This window comes from Ursus maritimus, unplaced genomic scaffold (genome assembly GCF_017311325.1).
Source record: "Ursus maritimus isolate PB19 unplaced genomic scaffold, ASM1731132v1 scaffold_5, whole genome shotgun sequence".
Classification (NCBI taxonomy): Eukaryota; Metazoa; Chordata; class Mammalia; order Carnivora; family Ursidae; genus Ursus; species Ursus maritimus.
Genome location: NW_024426663.1, coordinates 28,706,518 through 28,725,033, shown reverse-complemented (window position 1 = coordinate 28,725,033; position 18,516 = coordinate 28,706,518). Strand labels below are relative to the sequence as shown.

The following is an 18,516-nucleotide window of genomic DNA, read 5'->3' as shown; positions in this document are numbered from 1 at the left end:
TCGCTTCCCTCATCGACAAGGCCATTTAGGATCATGGATCAGCCGCTAAGCGCAAAATGTTCGTTTTATGGCCAGAAGGCTGCATCTGTGCAACGCTGAGCCCCACACAGGTTGTACAAGCCCCGTTCATCATCCTACGCTATTTCTAAGACGCCAGGATATTTGCTGAGGAAACTGGAGGGGACAGAGGAGGTTCAGCTGTCAATGCCATCTGCCTTCTGACGGTACAGGAGAGACAACGAAGGCAGTGGCCAGGCCCTCAGGCCTTGGACAAGCTGACTTCTCCTGTCTGCGGGTACAGCCTCATGACACATGTACCACAGTCCCGCCAACCACTCACTGCTCCCTGAGCACACCCCGCACTCCCAGCCCCCTGCCTCCGTCCACACCCGTCCCCCCCTGGATGCCATTCTCTTCCTTCATGCCTTAGTGAAACGTAGTCATCACTTGGGCCCAACTCAAACATCACAGCTCTGGAATGCCCTCCCCAAATATCAGAATTAATTGTTCTTCCATCCTCTGTCCCCAGTTATTATCCCTTTATCGCAGAAGCAGTGACTTCTCTGCTCGTCCTCTCATGGCTGGATCGGGAATTCACTGAGGACAGAGACACTGACCTCCTCTTTGCTGCTCCACCGTCACACAACAGGTCTGAGATCGTATCCACTCATCCCCCAAACGACACTCACAGAACAGCCAACAGGATATTAGAAGGTATTTTCCATTTTAGGATGTGTCCTCAAGACCATGTGCAACAGAGAAGAATCAAAAAAATAAGAGAGATGGGTTCTTTTTAAGGGGCACTAACAACTCGGATTCCCCCTTCTTTCCTTCCCCAGGAATTTCCCAAAGTAATGTGGATGGCTCTGTTCAGACTTGGCTGGCCACGAATTTCCGTCAGATTTTTGTTTTCTTCCAGATCTGAGTGCATGGAAAAAAACCCGTAATTTCCTTGTGGGCTTAGTAATAATTCTGTAGGCCGATCAGCAACGAGGAAACTTCGGCCCTGTAAGAAGCCCTGACAGTCCAGTTGTTCCATCTGTTACTGTCAAGGCTTATCAGGGTTTTTCACTGAGGCACAGTGTATCATTTTAGGACCCTCACCTAGACACCTCTCAGAGATTGTCCCTACATCCCTCCCTCCCCCGTTTCAGGATCAGTGGCATCGAATTCTCAGTATTTTAAATTCACTTCAGTATCTATCTGACACTGATATAACTCACACTCTGCTAGCAATCTCTGCATGTGCTTTGTTTCTGACCACCTGTGACGTCTCCAAGTGACCTTGCATATCATTGTTAAAATGTTAAAGCAGCGCGTTCGGCAGGCGCCATCAGTGGCCCACGCATACCCCTCCTCTCCCTTGGGTGCATGCTGACAGCAAGCGCCCACAACCACCACCCAAGCAGAGAGCAGGCTTAAGTGCTGGCCTCAAGAGCAGCCACCCGTCAGTGACAGATGGGAGGTGGAGGCAGTCTCCCCCCGCTTGCTGGGCCCTCCAAGGGCTGGTTCTGAAGGACGCCTCCTAGAATTCACTAAGGATTCAGGCCCAGGTGCCCACAGCAGCAACTGACTCGAAATCATCCCTTCATTGCCTTTCATCTCCTCGGGAGTTCACATACCTGTTCCTTTACCAGTGTTTTCCAGAATTACTTTCCAACAACCTACTTGTGCTTGAATCCTGGTCATAGGATCTGCTCTGGGCGAAGCCAATCTAAGAGAAGTCCCAACACGGAAGCAACCTGACAACCAATATGGGAAGGCAGATGGACAGGGACACCCTGTGTCCAAGAGTAGTAAATATTCACAGTAAATAAAACACTGTCGCGGCATATGCGTGCTGAAGAACCTTTCCGTGTCATAGCCATAATGAGCCTGACAGCCTCAGGAAGTGAACAGAGCTGTCTTAAATCTCCAGGAATTAGTGTGTTATATGTGTTCTAAAAACAGACTGGATTTCAGGGGCTGTTTCCAACGTCCATGGCATTAAATTTCCTCTTATTCTTCCCAGCACCATATTTCCAATAAGCCCTGAAAAAACGTACCCCTGGGGAAGGATATTTTGCTATCTTAATAAAGTCTTTCAATCCTTAGGAGACAATTCACCATATTTCATTCTCAAAAATATTAATTTTACTCCCCCGAAGAATCTTATGAAAATATTTGTATTCCTTGCCTGAGTTCCCTGGGAGGTGAAGTTGAAAAGCTAGCTAATAAAGGATAATTCCAATATTACAAAAAACAATACATATTGCAATATGGAAATAATTAAGATCCAAATAAAAAATGGCAAGCCCTCAAATCAAACACCCTTTCACTAGAAAGTAATGTCCAGGGGCTCTCATTTGACTAATATGTATTAGACACCATTCGAGGCATATTTTGCTTTAAAACAAGCTTTAAAACTTGCTTTAAAACAAGTAGGTACCGAATTCAAGTTTCTATAAAAGGTAAATTCATGGATGAGGATTCAATTCACATGCAAAAAATTCATAAATATTCCATTAAAATACCATGCCCTTGTATTTTAGAGAAACCTGATTTTTTTTTTTTTAAAGACTGTATCTGATTGGGAAAACACACCTTCCTTCCTCCCAGAAGTGTAGCCTGGACCAGAGTGGGAAGAACAGGGATGCAGATGAAGCGTTAATGAAGGAGGCAGAACTGAAAGGTCGTCATGTAACCTGTGGGATGTGGGCAATGAGGTAAAGGGGGGTCTCAAGATGCTGCCCAGGTGTCTGGCTTGGTAGACGGGCTGGAGGCCTTTTTAGTGGGATAGAAAATTCAGGCCACAAAGCCAGGGAGAGAGAAGGAAGAGGTTCATTTTGGGGCACGATGCATCGTAACTGCCAGTGGGACACCAGGGGAAGACCCCCTGGGCCTGCAGCCTGGAGGAGAGGTTTGGTCTGGGAGGTCTGGCCCATGAGTGACAGCTGAAGTCACAGGGTGAGCCACATAATTTGGAGAATGCAAGGCAAAGAAGGAAAGGGGTAGAGGAGTCCCTGGAAACAATGATAAGGAAGAGGCAAGGAAGTCGGCTAAGCAGTCGGAGAAGAAACACCAGGGAGAAGCAGGTATGAATCACTTCATGGGGTCAGTGAACACTTTATTAGGAGCCAACATGTGGAGTTTATTGTTATTATTTCATCAACATGAGCTACACCATGTGCCCTGCACAGGCGGCGGGCGGGGGAGGGGAATGACGACGGAGAAGTACCAGGGGAGGAGGCAGGGTGATAGCTGGCATGCCTACCAGGTCTGGTGCTCCCTGGGTACAGCTGACTTTCCAGATGCTGACAGTCCCAACCAAGAAGTCATATTAGAACCTCCAAGTGTGTTCTCTTTGACACTTTCACACCTGATTTCATCTCCCATAAAGGACAATTCCATATACAAGAACTATTACTAAGATAGTATGTGCAAAGTTATGCATCTCAATAAACCTTTCTAGGAAAAGGGGTCAAAATCATAAACATCCCAACCCTCATAAATGACAATTTCACCTGAAGAAAACGACATAATCACAAAAAAGGAAATACAGGTGGCTATTCTGTTCATGAAAAACATTCAATTTCATTAGAAATAAAAAGAGCAAAAATTAAAGTGAGGTGCCATTCTTATTTCCCAAACTGGCAAAGATCCAGGTCATTAGGGATCCTGACAGGGAGCTCAAACAAGCACTCTTACTGCCAGGGAGAGCCCAACGTTCCTGGAGCTATTTTTAAAACTGAACAAATATCTGTAAAAGGACAGTGGGAGTTTATATTCAATGATTTTAAAAAATCAGAAAACTCAAATATTAAAAACAGAAGGTCAAAATGATTTAAGTATATACCACAGATATAATTTTCCAACACTGAAATACTTTTAACAAGAAGCTTCTAATGATATGGGGAAATGAATACAGTATCATAGTAAACAAAAAAGTGACTGTAAAGTTGTATACAGAGAAAGCACTCAATTATGGGAGGAAAAGAATGTACAAAAAGAGACACTCTTTGGGGTTTAGCCACCAGATTGCAAGTGGTGACCGCTAAGGAGACTGATTTTTTCTTCTCCTGCAGGTCTCTACTTTTCTGTATGAACCTGGATTATTTTGATAATCGGTAGAAAGCACAAATAAACATCCCCTGGCAATTCTAGTCCAGCAATAACAGCCCATAAGGGTTGTTGCCTGACTTCACGATATGCAAGCATAAGAGCAGCTAGAGAAAACACAACTCCTGGAAGTTTGCCCAAGTGACCTTCTCTACAACCACCCTTATACCAAAATGTGTGACAATTTCCAGAAGGGGAGGATTCCATGTACCTGCCGTGGGGTGTAAATGGTCAGTAAGTTGGCTACCCTGACTGTGAACAACGAGAGGTCCGTGAAAGCAGCTGACCACGAGGCCAGGCTGGCTGTGACTTCCCAGGCCATAGCCAGTCCATGAATATGAGGAGAAAAATGGATGGAACTTCAACTGACCAGGGATGCAGTTTGAGAATGAAGCAGGAAGAGAGAAATGTGTTGATGAGGCCACAAGACAGGAACCAGCTCTTTCAGATTAGTCACACTAGATTTCTAAAGTGAATTCTCAGTCATATTTGCCTTCATTACATGAAAGAGATGACCTAAGCTGTGAGTTAATGACAGGAAGAGCCCATTTCCTAAAACAACTTGGCTGCGTACATAGAATAATTTGGATCAAAATTGGGTACATTTCTAAGTCCATCTGAGCTTGCCAATTAGCTCTTAAGAGTTTTCCACAGGCTGTTCTGGGCTGGTAACATAAGGTACAGAGACTGGGGGCCAATCGCATCTTTACAGGCTGCCTGCACTCTAACCCTACGAAATGTGGGGAGTGGCTCGGGGGATGCTGGCGTCTTGAAGGACAGGACCACTGTGTGAATAGTGGTTCCCACTGGTACAAGAGCACAAGAAAAGCAAAAGATTACAAAAACTTTATTTTGGCTTTTGAATTAATCCAAAAGGGAATGTAGATTAAATCAACATTTAATTGAAAAGAAGACGGTTGCTGTTAGGAAGTCCTGATGAAATTTCAAAGAGCAAATAGGGTGTTTATGGGTGCAGATCTCAGACTTTAGAACTACACTACTGCCTTCTGATAAGTAGGGATTGCTGTGATTTGACCTGAGAAATGATAAAAAATATATACAGCTATGACTTACCTATGTTAACAAGCTTCACGTAAAAGCACACATACATTTTACAATGACGGCGAGGGAGACACCTCTGGACCACCTCCATGAATATTCATGCAGATGAGGAGGGCTCATCCCCTTCCTTTCCAGGAGCAGCTTACAAAGTGGATCATTAAGGTGAAAGAGCTTTCCATGTAAGGGTCACAGCATTTCTTTGTGCAGATGGAACAAGAGGAGTACCAACTGGAACCACATCTACCGGATGGAGGAGCTATATACAGCCTCTTCCATAGACGTGAGCATTTCCTCACAACAAAACTCTATGTTTGCTGATACGAGATCCAGATCATCCTTGTGGACTTACTCCATCAGATGGAGGACCTGAATTCTCCGTCGAATAAACCGTTACGCCCAGAATTTCCAGGAGGATGATGTTCTCGGCACATCAGCACTGAGAAGAGCTCTTTTCCACACAGGGAAGCTTAAGAACCCCCAGCTTCACCTATCCTCCCCCAAACAGATGACTTTTTCTACTTCTCAAAAGAACTGAGGCCAGCACATGAGAATTCTCTCAACATCCACTCCTTGTACCTGAAGCGTATTTACGGCAATACTACCCTTCCTATCCAGAGAGCTGCCCCAGCTCCTCTCCAGAGCTAACCACACACAGGCCCAACTGTGGCACTGCACTTCATTCCATTAGCTGCAGCCCTGCCCACCCGAGCCTCCCAAGCCTCCCTCTCCACCCTCATAGTTTCTTGCCAGGGGCACCTTCCTCCCTGGTTTCCAGCCTCTGGTCAATCTGCTAGCCATGGTGCCTTCCTAATATTAACCTCATTTCTTTGCTTAAAAGAACCTTTGTAGGGGCGCCTGGGTGGCACAGCGGTTAAGCGTCTGCCTTCAGCTCAGGGCGTGATCCCGGCGTTGTGGGATCGAGCCCCGCATCGGGCTCTTCCGCTGTGAGCCTGCTTCTTCCTCTCCCACTCCCCCTGCTTGTGTTCTCTCTCTCGCTGGCTGTCTGTATCTCTGTCGAATACATAAATAAAATCTTTAAAAAAAAAAAAAAAGAACCTTTGCGGCCTCCCAAATTATAAATGGGTCATACTCCCAAACTCCCTTATAAACTGGAAGGTGAACTTAAGTCTACATTCACTCCCCCAATTGCCCAGTGTTTAGCAAGCACCTAACGTATGAGACACTATGCTGTACAGCCCTAACACGCCCAAAGTGGAGTTCTCTTCAGAGGATGTTATAAAACTAGCTCTATAGTCTAACCACAGACATGTATCTTCCATCCATTCTACCGATATTCAGTGAGCACTTAACTATGCATCAGACATTGTACTGGGCACTGAGGGTATAATAAAAGACTCAGAGACTCAGAGCAGCCCTCAGAAGTTCACTGTCTACCCAGGGAAGCAACTCTTCATTCTGTCCCTGCTAAGAATCCTCAGCACTCTATCGAATGGCACAGGTCTAGCCAAAACTTATCATAAAAAAGGCAAGCTGTTAACACACAAGTAACAAAAGTGGAGAAAGAACTGCTTTCACTCTAAGTCTTTAATATATCCAATTACTCTGATTTGCTTTTTTAAAATCTTGAAAACCACAATCTTGTTTTTACTTTATTTTATCATTTTCCTATCCAGACACCATGTATTTGATTCAATTTACCCTCAGTAAAGGAAGAAGGCCATTACACCCTCCCCTATTAATTGCTTCCAAGCTACTGGTGGAAACGAACTCTATACTCTGCCCCTGGAACTGAAAAACCTCAATGTCGTAATAGTTAAACTCTACGCAGGGAGAAGCCACTTTTTGGTGGCTACAGATTCTTCATGAAATGTGATGATGGCTTGTATTTAATACAGAAATCTCAATCCTGTTTAATTCCTGAATAGAATGATATCGGAAAGTAAACTCATTCATTTACTCAGCCTGGAAAAGTATGAGGATGGCAATGTATCCGCCATGTTTATCACATGAAGGCATGTGGTGTCACAGATCAAGTACACACAACTGCAAGAATGCTGACAAGGTAAGTGGCTGGTCTTTGTTGGCACCGATCATACAGGAACAGAATCAGAGGTTAGGAAAGCTCACCACTATCACCCTGTGAGCCAACCATGATTCAAACCCAGACCAGCATGATTCCCCGGTCAGATACTCTTCCCTCAGCTCTTAGAATACACTTCAGTGTCACGCAGGGCATGAATGAGAAACAAACACACGGTTGATCCTAACTGGATTCTCTTGTCATGTTTCACACATACACTGGTGACAACTAAGCATCTAGCCAGCAACCATTCCCTTGAGAATGTATCTCTGTATTTCTGGTACCATAGTAAGGAGAGAGGGCTAATTCACTGTAGGCAGTTAACAGTCATTTTCTCCTGGATGACAGTTCCTACACTAATCTCCTGGGCCATGTCAAAATGTGACCCTGGAAACATGGTACCTGCATCAAATGTCAAAATTAACAACCATCAAAGAAACAGAACATTTAGCTGAGAAGTAGTGTTTGGGTTCATATCCTGGTGGATAGTGGTGAGTGCCTCCCTTGGCACATTTCAGAAGGAAGTGGAGGAGAAAGGTCTACACCAAGACATCAAAACTGAGCCTTGGGCTGTATGACATAAGGTCCAGGTAATACAACAGCTATGTATGTGCCTTTTCTTTTTCTTTCCAATTTTGAATATTTAAAAATATTCCTCTAACTGTAGATGGTGAACAAGAACTTTAAAAAGAGAAAGAAAACACTTTCACAATCTTCACATCTATTGGAAAAAACTGTATTTTACTTAATAAATTAGGAATTACCCCATCCTTTTAAGGACCTTCTAAAGCATCGATGTCCAATGGAAATATTATGTGAGCCAGATATGGCATTTAAAATTTTTAGTAGAAACATTTAAAAAGAAAAAATTAATTTTAATATTTAACTTTATATACCCCAAGTGTTACCATTTCAACATATAATCAATGTAAAAAGTATTAAAAATATTTTACATCCTTTTTCTTAACACTAACACTTCAAAATCTGCTGTGTACTTTGCACGTAATGTACACCTTAATTCAGGTACTAAGTTTTCATCAGAAATACTTGACCTGATTCAACCATATAAAATGTACAGTTGAAAAAATAGATCTGCATGCCCAAGTTGTCTCAAACATGCTTAGAAGTTTTCCAATAACTGAATTAACTATCAGTTCTAAATTTTCAATGAACTAAAATGAAGTAAAATTAGCAATTCAGTGCTTCCGTCACACTAGCCATGATTCAAGTGCTCAACAGCCATATGGGGAGAGTGGCTACCAGAACGGACAGTGCAAGTCTAGAGCTCTCACTTCACTCATTTGGTCAATTCTAGCAAAAATTCCCCCAGATGGGGAAAGGTCTGTTGACTCATGAATGGAAAGCCAAAGAAGACTAACTCCCAGTGCTTCCCCCTTCTGATGAGGGAGTCCCACATTGGAGAACAAGGTCACTCTCAATTTATTCAGGAAAAACATGATCCTTCCTGATCTAAGTAATATCACATCACATACAAGGCAGCTCAATAAGCCAAAGTTCAAACTCACGAGATTTTAAAACCATGGGTATTTTTTCAAGTCAGATTCTCTGCCTCCCTTCTTATGTCCTGGCAAATTTATGAGCAGATTTATTGGGATTCACTAGGTGCTAGTTCCATATGCCTCACTCTACACACAATACATCACTTAATCTCACAGCAATCCTGTGAGGCAGGTGAGAGCCAGAGAGGGGTGTTAATAACTTGTTCAAGGTCATATACCTAATTATAAGGTGTAGAGCTGGGACTAAAGCCCAGAAAATCTGACTAGATTTTTTTTAGAAGCCTGCCCAATAGAAGCCCCCTAATACCAACTATACACCCTACATTCACGCTTTTCAAAGATTTCTCACAACCCGCCCAGTAGGCAGGGCAGAACAGAGCAGGTAGGACCTTGCATGGGAGGTTCCTGGCAGAGCAGTTCCTCTATCCCACATGCGGCGCTCCTGCTTCCAAGGTCCCTGACGCCAAGACGACACGCAGGAGGTACTTGCTGCTGCCGTTACACCACACACATGCTATCTTTACCTCGCTGCATCCTCCGAAGTGCTCTGGGAGGAAGCGGTATAGCCACACGTAAAGAGATGGGAGTTCCATCAGGTAAAAGAACATGCCTTAGATCATGGAGCCCAATTGCACCCAGCTGTGCCCAGCAGAGAGGGACTCTCAGCCTTGGACCACCTGATGACAAGCCCTCCTCAGACTGCCATGACTCCTTGTTCAAGAGAAACCTTTCAACAAGTTGATACGACGTGAGTAGTCAGATTTCTTCATAATTCACATGCCGTTATTTCAGAAAAGGCCACTCCTGTGTCTGACTTGGTCACGTTTTATTGTACTTGTATGGGATGAACTTCCAATTTTTAAAAAAGAAAAAGGGTGAGTTTTATCTGGCTAAATCTTCAGAGAGGGGGACTTCAAGGATGAACATGACTTAGCTCCTGGAGGCACTGGCAGAATGGAATTGGCTTCTCCCCAGAGCTGGATTCAACAGACCAGCGTGGCAGTGATCCAGGGTGACAACCCACAGTGGGGCATTGGACTACATGGGAAATATGGAGACACTCAACTCAGGGGTTCACAGGCGACTCCTTACATAATGGACAAAATGGCAACTGGACCTGTTTCCACTCAGACAGTGCCTGGGAGTTGAAATAAACACACTTCTCACCAGCACAGATCTGTCTCTGTTGAGAAGATTTTCCCTTGTAGACCTGTATGAGTGAAAACAGGCCTCACTACCAACCCCAATGTCACCTGGCTGACAGACATCTGAAAGTCTGGACCTGAACAATGCGTGGCAGAGTGTTATTATTAACCAAATTTTAAACAGACTTATGAACACCTGGTTCAGAAAATCACATGTAATAAATCCCTTATTTTCAACATACAGGAAAAGATATATATATATTTTATTAATAGTCTTTATTAATAGAAAATCAGTTTCACCTACTCCCAGTAAATAAATAACGGAACAGATACATCAAGATTATCAGTTTGATAAGGTCGCCAATGATTAACCTTCTTCACAAGACACCCACCCACCTTGGGTCAGCCCTGGCCTTCCCATGAGAAGGAATTTTGCTCAAATAATTTCATAACTCACGAGTGTTTACAGTTCCCATAAAAAAAAAAAAAAGAACCCAATCTTCCTCATCTAACCCAAGCAGTAGTAGCTATTAGACAATTTACTAACATTCCAGAAATCAATGGTTCAATTCATTATATAAGGGCAATTTTAACTTCCCCAGAATCTGTAAACAGGCCTTTTACCTGTAAACAGGTAAAAAATCACCATTCCACAGTTGAGATGGTGTCTGTGAAAATATGTGAAGTCACTGCATATGGCAGAGCCTCCTGGATAGGGCGTCAGTGGGTCCCACATCCAAACCACATACTTGCCTGAGCTGTGTCCTCAAGTTCAATACAAGGCCCCTAGAGGACCAGGTTGCGTACTGTCTGCCTTTTCAGAATCAAAGATGGACAAAGTCTTCTAAAACAATTATTTAATTGATTTTCCTGAATGCATACTGTAGGAGATTACTCAACCCCTAGTATTATTACTAACACTTTCCAAAAGTGACCTTTATAAATCAGAATCTATAGACTCAATCATACATCACCTATTAGTCAACTGTTTTCAACTTTTATTTATGCAATTCCTCTACCTAAGCTGTCATCAGGTAATAAAACCGGGTAATTTGAATTGGCCATCTCTACTTCCCCTTTCACAGAGAAATGATAACACATGGTGAAATGCACAGAGAACTTAAAAGGAAAGACAACTTCGAGTCAGCTATGCCCATTATGAAGAGCTCCGAAGTTTGTTTATAAATGGTGACAGAACCTTTATAGGGTCTTTTACAACATTTGTGTATGCTCATCCAAGAGGTATTTTTAAACAAAAAAACCAAAACCAAAACCAAAAAAACTAGTGTGACCGTTCAAGATCCAGAAGTCTGAAACACTATACCTTTTCAAGAAGTGATTTGCTACTCACCTGGAAGGTGTATCCAAAGAATTGTTCTAATAAGGGTATCTGATTTTGACTACGTACCTATTTTATCTGCAGGAATGCTGGGAAGTGTCAATGAACAACTTCAGAAAAATGCCACCTGGAGAAACAAATTGAAAAAAAACTTGGAATTTTTTTTTTTTAAACATAAAGAAGACTTAGCATACAATTTTGTGTCTCATTAAAATATGTAATGTTTCAAATACTGGCCCCCAGGCAGCATATAGTTCAACCTGCATTAGAATATAGCCACCTGTATGTGGGAACAACCGCCGATTCGTGGGAACACTGATGTGCTAATACAGAGTCCAAACCAGCAATGAACCAAAAAATACGAGAGCAGTGGGGGAGGTGCAGCCCATGAACATGCCCCTTATTACATCCTTTCCCTTCACAAAAAGGCCAACCTGAAAACACATAAATAAAACTTGTATCCTTCAGGGCACTTTATAAACAGTCCTAAAAGGCTGAAACGAATTAATTGTGAAGGAGGAAACTATCCTGGCAGTACTCTATATCCTTTTCAGCAACTCTAACTTCTTTTAAAGCTAAACTTACAAGGATGTCCAAGACTGGAGAAAGGGAAAAGTGGCCATTACAACTCTAACACAGTAAACAAAGGAAAGAAGAAATAGGAATTTAATGATTAGTTTACTCAGAAAACAAGTCTTCTGGTAACGTTAGAAAATTATAAGCCTATTAATACGTTCACAAAACAAAGAATCCCAAAATGTCCATTCAGCATTGCTTTGAAATATTAAACATAAATGGAACAAATTTCTAATACAAAGTACCACAGTTACTATCTGGTGGAAATCCATTATATAACAGCATAACACGGCATCAGATTCTAACCTTTCCAAACAGACAGTATGTCCACTGACAGTTGACGAAACTAATGTTGAAAGAAGGAGAGAAACCTCCCCAGCATCACAGAGACCCAGGGTTTCCAAACTGCAATCTTTTCATCCTGCCATGTGGCCCCTTGCAAACACCTTCTACTCTACACCTGCTAGTCTAAGTCATTACCTCTACAAATAGAAACCTGACATTCCTTAACACAAAAGCTCTGGAAAACAAATCAACTAGCAGATAAAATTAACTTTGCTTTTTGTATGCTTAAAAGTAATTTCTTCATTTCAAAATGGTTAGCCTAATCACGCTATTTAATACTGTAATGTAACATCGCATGTAAGTAAAGAAATATTAAATACACAGCTAGGAGTCAAGGCGTATTTTTAACTCCAGCTAAGACAGATGAAACAAAATATTTGACAGCCTCAATTCTACTGATGAACAGAAAAACAGGAAAAGTCTACGTGCCCATTTTCTATTAACAAACTTTCAAATATCCCATCATCAAATTCTCATGATGAAAGCCTGTAATATCAGGCCACAAATATCCATACTTATAACCAAGTAACTAATTTAACAGCAGCCGCATCAGTGTGAATCTAAACTGGACCTGAGTTTGAAAAGCCAGTGTGGGGCTCAAAGGCTCCTCTATCTAAAGACATCATCTTAGTTCAATAACAAACTTGAAGACACTGAACAACAGTCACTGGGTTTCACTTTATAAAAAATAAATACACAAAAGAATTCTGAATTCATAAGGTTCTTTGTTTTAATAGCTTAGGGGAGTTACGATTTTTTTAAATGGTTCTTTATAAGTTAATTACTAGTTAAATTCCAAGCATTTCCCACAATTTTACCCCTTTAGGGAAAGTCACAGGAAGTCATGATCAGTGTTTTTATCTGAAAACTGCTTCTGTGAAAGAAACCACTAGGATTATTATAAATGGGTCTGTTGTGGTGGAGCTCTTGATACACATTTCATTACCTCTCAAAGCCGAAAGGGTCACAAACACACTGACTTAGCACAGTTCAAAATCGAAGATAACATTTAAAAAACTTTTTGTCACATACAACGCAAGCAAAGCTCTGGACAGTTAAGAAAGATCTCCAACCTCTAACAGTAATAGAGAAGGCAGGGTCATATCCTGATTCCCACCTCACTCGCGCTGCCAGTAAAGGGCACTTCCTAGAATAAATAAATTTGGTCTGAAGCTCTGAAGAGAAAAGGCATCTGGGAGTAAGCTTTCAGTACCGTGATTACTGGCAACAAAGTCCCATCTTGTGAAACTACCAAAATGATGAGAAAGATAAAACATGACAGTAGGGCATTACAGTTATTTTTATTAAAAATGTCATTTTAAATGTTCAGTAGACTAAAAATATACTAAGTCATAGAGCCCTCAAAACTTCACAAAAAATAATCACTGTATTAGGCATTCACTCAGGCACTGATCCATGTACTTGATGGGAATTAACTCACTTCTCACAAAAACGCTGAAGTAGGTACTAATTCATCCCGCTTTAGAGACGAAGACGCAGAAAACAGAGAAGTCTTTCAAAGTTCCATGGCTCTGAGAAGTGAAGATTCGAGTCCATGTACATGACCACATTTAATCCTAAACAACTATAATAACAGAGGCAGGGGAAAAAAAAAAGTAGCCCCATTTTGATCTGAGGGAAAATGAAATTCTGAGGAGTAGAGAGACGGACTTCCCCCCAAATCATGCTGCCCATCAGCAACATGGGCAAGAAGAGAACCCAGGGCATCCAACTCTAGGGTCGGGGCTGGGGTTTATTATTTGCTTGTTATTGTTTTCAATTCTGTTAATTAACACGTAACTCAATGAAGAGAGTGTATCCTGCCTTTAATCTCTGAGAAGCCGCTTCAGGGTCCTCCCAGGGGCTGTGGCGACTCTAAGAACATGGAGCAGAGTGCACGCAAAGGTATTATCATGCTGCCACTTCATCAGTTTCCCTTCCTCTATGTGCGACTGCGTTTTTTGCTTACTGGTTAACACACACAGAGGAGTTTACAAAAATCAGAAATAGATGGCTTTGTGATTTATCATTCTTTCATCTTCATTTTTAGAGATCAGTAGTCTCCTTGGCCATCTGAATGAGTTATAACCTAATAAACGCAGGCACCGATTCAGCAAGTACCCTAAATGAGATCAAAACCACCGTTATTTTTGCACATTAAGGAGTTAAAAGTCTGTACTTCCCATTCATCTGGGTTGCGTGCCCTTCTGCTCCACTTCCGGAGATCGGAGGAGAAACAATAGCTGCCTTTGGTGGCCGAGCACGGCACCCACGGGACAGGCACCAGCTCTCATTTGTTGCATTGAACTGCCAAAAACAGGAAGCTGAGTTGTAAGACCCCTTTCTCAGTTACAAATTTCTATGACTTGATATGTGCTGATGGGAACTGTTTCATGTTAACTCTGTAAAGTGAGAACCAAGAAGTGTAACTTGTTTTGGAAGTTGTAAGGATACATTTCAGGTCAACTGAAAAAAGAATGTCACCATAAACAGAGTGGCCACACAGAGGTCCAGGTTGCCGCGGGCAGGGGTGGGGGGTGGTGGCTAAGAAGCAGCAGCTCATGATCACAGAAGCCAAAGAAGGGTGAAGACTCGATTACTGTCCTTAACAGAGAGACTCTTCCATGAACCCTGCGACAGTTCAGTACACCCTTCCTTGGTGAGAATGCGAGTTCCCATGGCAGAACACTGTGTAAGTTAAATGACGCTTTACAATTCATCTTCTTATCTGACCCCCGCAGTGAGTAGAAGGCAGCTGGAGTGGGGGTGTAGGGCAGACATCATTTACTATTCCTACTTTACAGACTAGGCATTTGAGCCACTTCAGCTAAATCACACAATCGGTAAATGCGAGATCTTTCTAACAACCAAGACATGGTGCTTTTCAGCCATCATACTTACTCATCAAGGACGAGAGCAAGGATGGGCCCCAAAGACTCAAAGCATGAAAAGGAAACCACAGGAGATGAACTAAAGGCAAAATACAGTAAGAGCCCTATTACTCTTAGAAACCACTCTAACTTCACCCAAAAAGTACTCTGTATTTTTAGTAGACAATTCTCTAGGTTCTTTCCTACTTGTGTCAACTAAAGGAATAGTTGTCTGAATCCTACTTAACTATGCTCTGCTGATAAAATGTTTGTTTATGGTTCATATTTTAAGGGGAGTTGGTGGCAGCAAAAGAGACACAAAGAGCAGTGTCCCGTTTCTGCATCCAAAGCATAAGTTATTGTTCAAAGATTAGGCTGAGAGGTTGTTTTTTTTTTTTTGAAGTCAGTGAGGTAGAGACTCTATTCTGACAACAGGTCCAAGAGAACCTCACACTTGGGTCTGCCAACAGGAGGTTAAAAGAAATGGGTCAGCCACTGAAGACTGCTGAACGTTGCAAGATTTTTTAAGGAAAGACATGAGAGTGTCAAATTTCACAAACCTGTCTACAAGCAGAGGGACTGGCAGGTTGCCAAAGGCTGGACTGTGTTAACTCATGTGAAATGCTGGGAACTTGAGCCTCTACGATGCCCGCCCTGCCACTCAGCCACACAGTGAATGACGGAAGTTCAAGGTTCTAGAGGCTTCACAGTCTATAAGCCACATGTTGTTCATCACAAAAACTTCCTTTTACTCTTAAGGAAGGACAAACTACTTGAGTCAAAAATCACATCAACTTGAAGCTGTTAAAGGGTAAGTTTTTAAATATCTGAGAACAACAGAATAACCTACCCATGTGCCAGCACTAAGTCAGATTCAATTATACTGCCTTTCAACACACCAGGTTTGTGTGCCACGTTCATTCATATGACCAGCAGCCTTTCCCCCAACATTTAGTTACCGATCGACTGGACCAGAAGCTCCCTGAGACTGTAACTAATTCTAACTTACTCCCTGACATATCTCCTGCACTTAGCACCGTGCACGGCACAGAGCAGACATTTTATAAATGTTTACTGAATACATAAAGGGATGATTTCCTACAGATAGTCAGAAAAGGCAGGAGGAAGAAGAGAGAAATACAGGGTTGACAGGATGGAGAAAATCATTAAGCAAACAGACAGCTGGAATTCCAGCAGGAGAAAGTACAAGAGGCAAAGGATGAGTCAGCAGGCGTGGAAGGAGCAAGGGGATGGTGGTTACCCTGTCCACGTGGATGTGTTTCAAAATACCAGTGTCTGAACCAACCTCCATGATATCCTTGGAACACAAGTGGTGGAGGAAGGGGACAGGAGCAAGTGTATATAATTAAAGAGCTCTTTTGGTAATTCTGCAAAATGCTTCTCCAGATGACAACAACTCTTAATATTCTTGGCCCGTTTTTTTAACCTTAAATATAGCTACGTGATCATTTTGCAAGACAGAAACAGTTGTGAATACTGCTGGACACTGGTAATGAGCAAACCTCATCAAATACCCCAAGCACGGGTTCAAGAGTAAGTCCTTTAGGATGGACAGACACAGGTCGCTACAGACAGGTGAGTGCAGCATGCTCGGAGTGCTCGCCAAGGCCAGCGGGTGGCCATGCGGGTGGCTTGGACTAGAAGCGCTGACAGGCCCTTTCTCTGTCTGACATTCCTTAGCAGACTGCATTCCAAATCTGGGCATCAACTTACTAACAGACCAGTGTTTCTGAAAAACAGAGGCCAAGATTAAAACTAGAAATAAATGAAGGCTACACATTGGAAACCTTTCCAAAGACAGTAATACGGACACACTCCACACTCAGGTGAGAGCACACAGACGGCGAGTAGAGATGCTGTTCTCAAGCTGGCCATCAGTTATAATCCCCTTAAAGTCCAGGAATGAGCCGGTCTGACCTGTGGAAAGGCCCAAAGACCCTTGTATAGCAACACCTTCACACAGGTGAAGGTCATTGAGGGGGCACGGCTGTCACGACATCAACACAGGCTAACTCACCATTCTGGAAATGTCTTCCTTAAAGCATTTGCAATGTCCTAAAAATGAAGGAAAGACTCCTGAGGCTGATTCTAGTGGTGAAAGACAACTGACTTTTGGAGGCCTGGCCCCCCTATCTAAAATATTTACCCTTTTCATTACCTTGTGCATGTGAAAAGCATTTATCTGTCCATTACTTTATCCTCCCCTAGTCAAAAATTACCTGTTGGGCAACTATTTCCTGGCTAGCACCAGGGAGACCAAAACAAACAAGGCATTATTTGCTACTCCCAAGAGAAGTACCGTCTCCCCTGCACTTCTCAGCAGTCCTCTGCCCTGGTCTCCCAGTGCCTCCTGGGACTTCCACTACATGAGGGGTCTGGTGGCCATCACGTACACAACACACGCCGGTCACTGCGGTCTCTTCCAGGTGGATTTCAGCATCTGTCTACATCACCAAAGGCTTTGAGCTTTCCTAAAACCTTAACACTAGTGAGCAAGTAACAGGATTTTAGTGAAGCAGAGCCAGAGAAGAGGAGCTTCGATTACCCCTTGGAGAGCTCAGAAGGCCTGTGTCATCTCAGGAGGAGCGAGGATGTCTTCTGAATACATGTCGGAGGAATAAAATCACTTCAACACAAAGTGAATGAGGACAGAGTGACTCAGTTTTTACCACTTGCCAGGGAAAACTTTCAAAAAATTTGTAAAAAATACATACATACATACATACATAAATAAAAATCTGTATCATAACATGGGACACCTGGGTGGCTCAGTTGGTTAAGCATCTGACTCTTGATTTTGGCTCAGGTATGATCTCAGGGTCATGAGATCGAGCCCCACATTGAGCTCTGCGCTTAAGACTCTCCCTCTGCCCGCCTCCCCGCTCTCAAAAATCAATCTTAAAAAAAAAAAAAAAGTTGTTTTTCCACTAGAATATAAGCTCCGTTAAGGCACAACCTTTTGTGTGTTTTAGTCTGTGCTGCGGAGATCCCTAACATCTGGAGTGGCACTTGAGACAGAGCGAGTTCTCAGTGAGTAACAGTTGCTGAATACATGTGTGGGCAGATGATGATGTCTTCACCAAAACAGGAAACCAAGGGAAAGGGGGAGATCAGGTGAGGGTTTGGAGGAAAATTTGCTCATTGAGGCTCTTCAGCTTGAAGTACCTGGTTGGGCAGATTCCAGCAGGCATGGCGAGAACTGAGGAAAGAAGTCAGTGCAGGTGATACAGTTTGGGAAATCTGCACCGTACAGGAGGTGTCTGAGGCCATAGTTAAGGGGGCGGTTACCCCCCAGAAAAGCAGTCGAATAAGGGAAGAGCTGGCTGTTGTACAGTAAAGTCAGTAAATAACAGCATCTACCTCGTAAAGGTGTGTCTACTAAAGGAAAGAGCTCACGTGAAACACCTGACCTCTTGAGCTCTTTGAGGCTTAGCCAAATTACGCAGCAGGTGCTCAATAAATACTTGCTGCAAATGTGCAAACACCTTTCAAGACTGAT

General features: G+C 42.8%; 1 protein-coding gene across 1 annotated transcript in view; it reads right to left on the bottom strand.

Moving 5' to 3' along the window:
* LHFPL2 (LHFPL tetraspan subfamily member 2) overlaps positions 1 to 18,516 on the bottom strand; it is a 151,078-nt gene that overhangs the window by 66,636 nt on the left and 65,926 nt on the right. Inside the window, exon 3 of the mRNA XM_040622149.1 lies at positions 11,275 to 11,332. The gene's annotated coding sequence lies outside the window, so the exon portion shown is untranslated. The remainder of the gene's footprint in view (positions 1 to 11,274; positions 11,333 to 18,516) is intronic.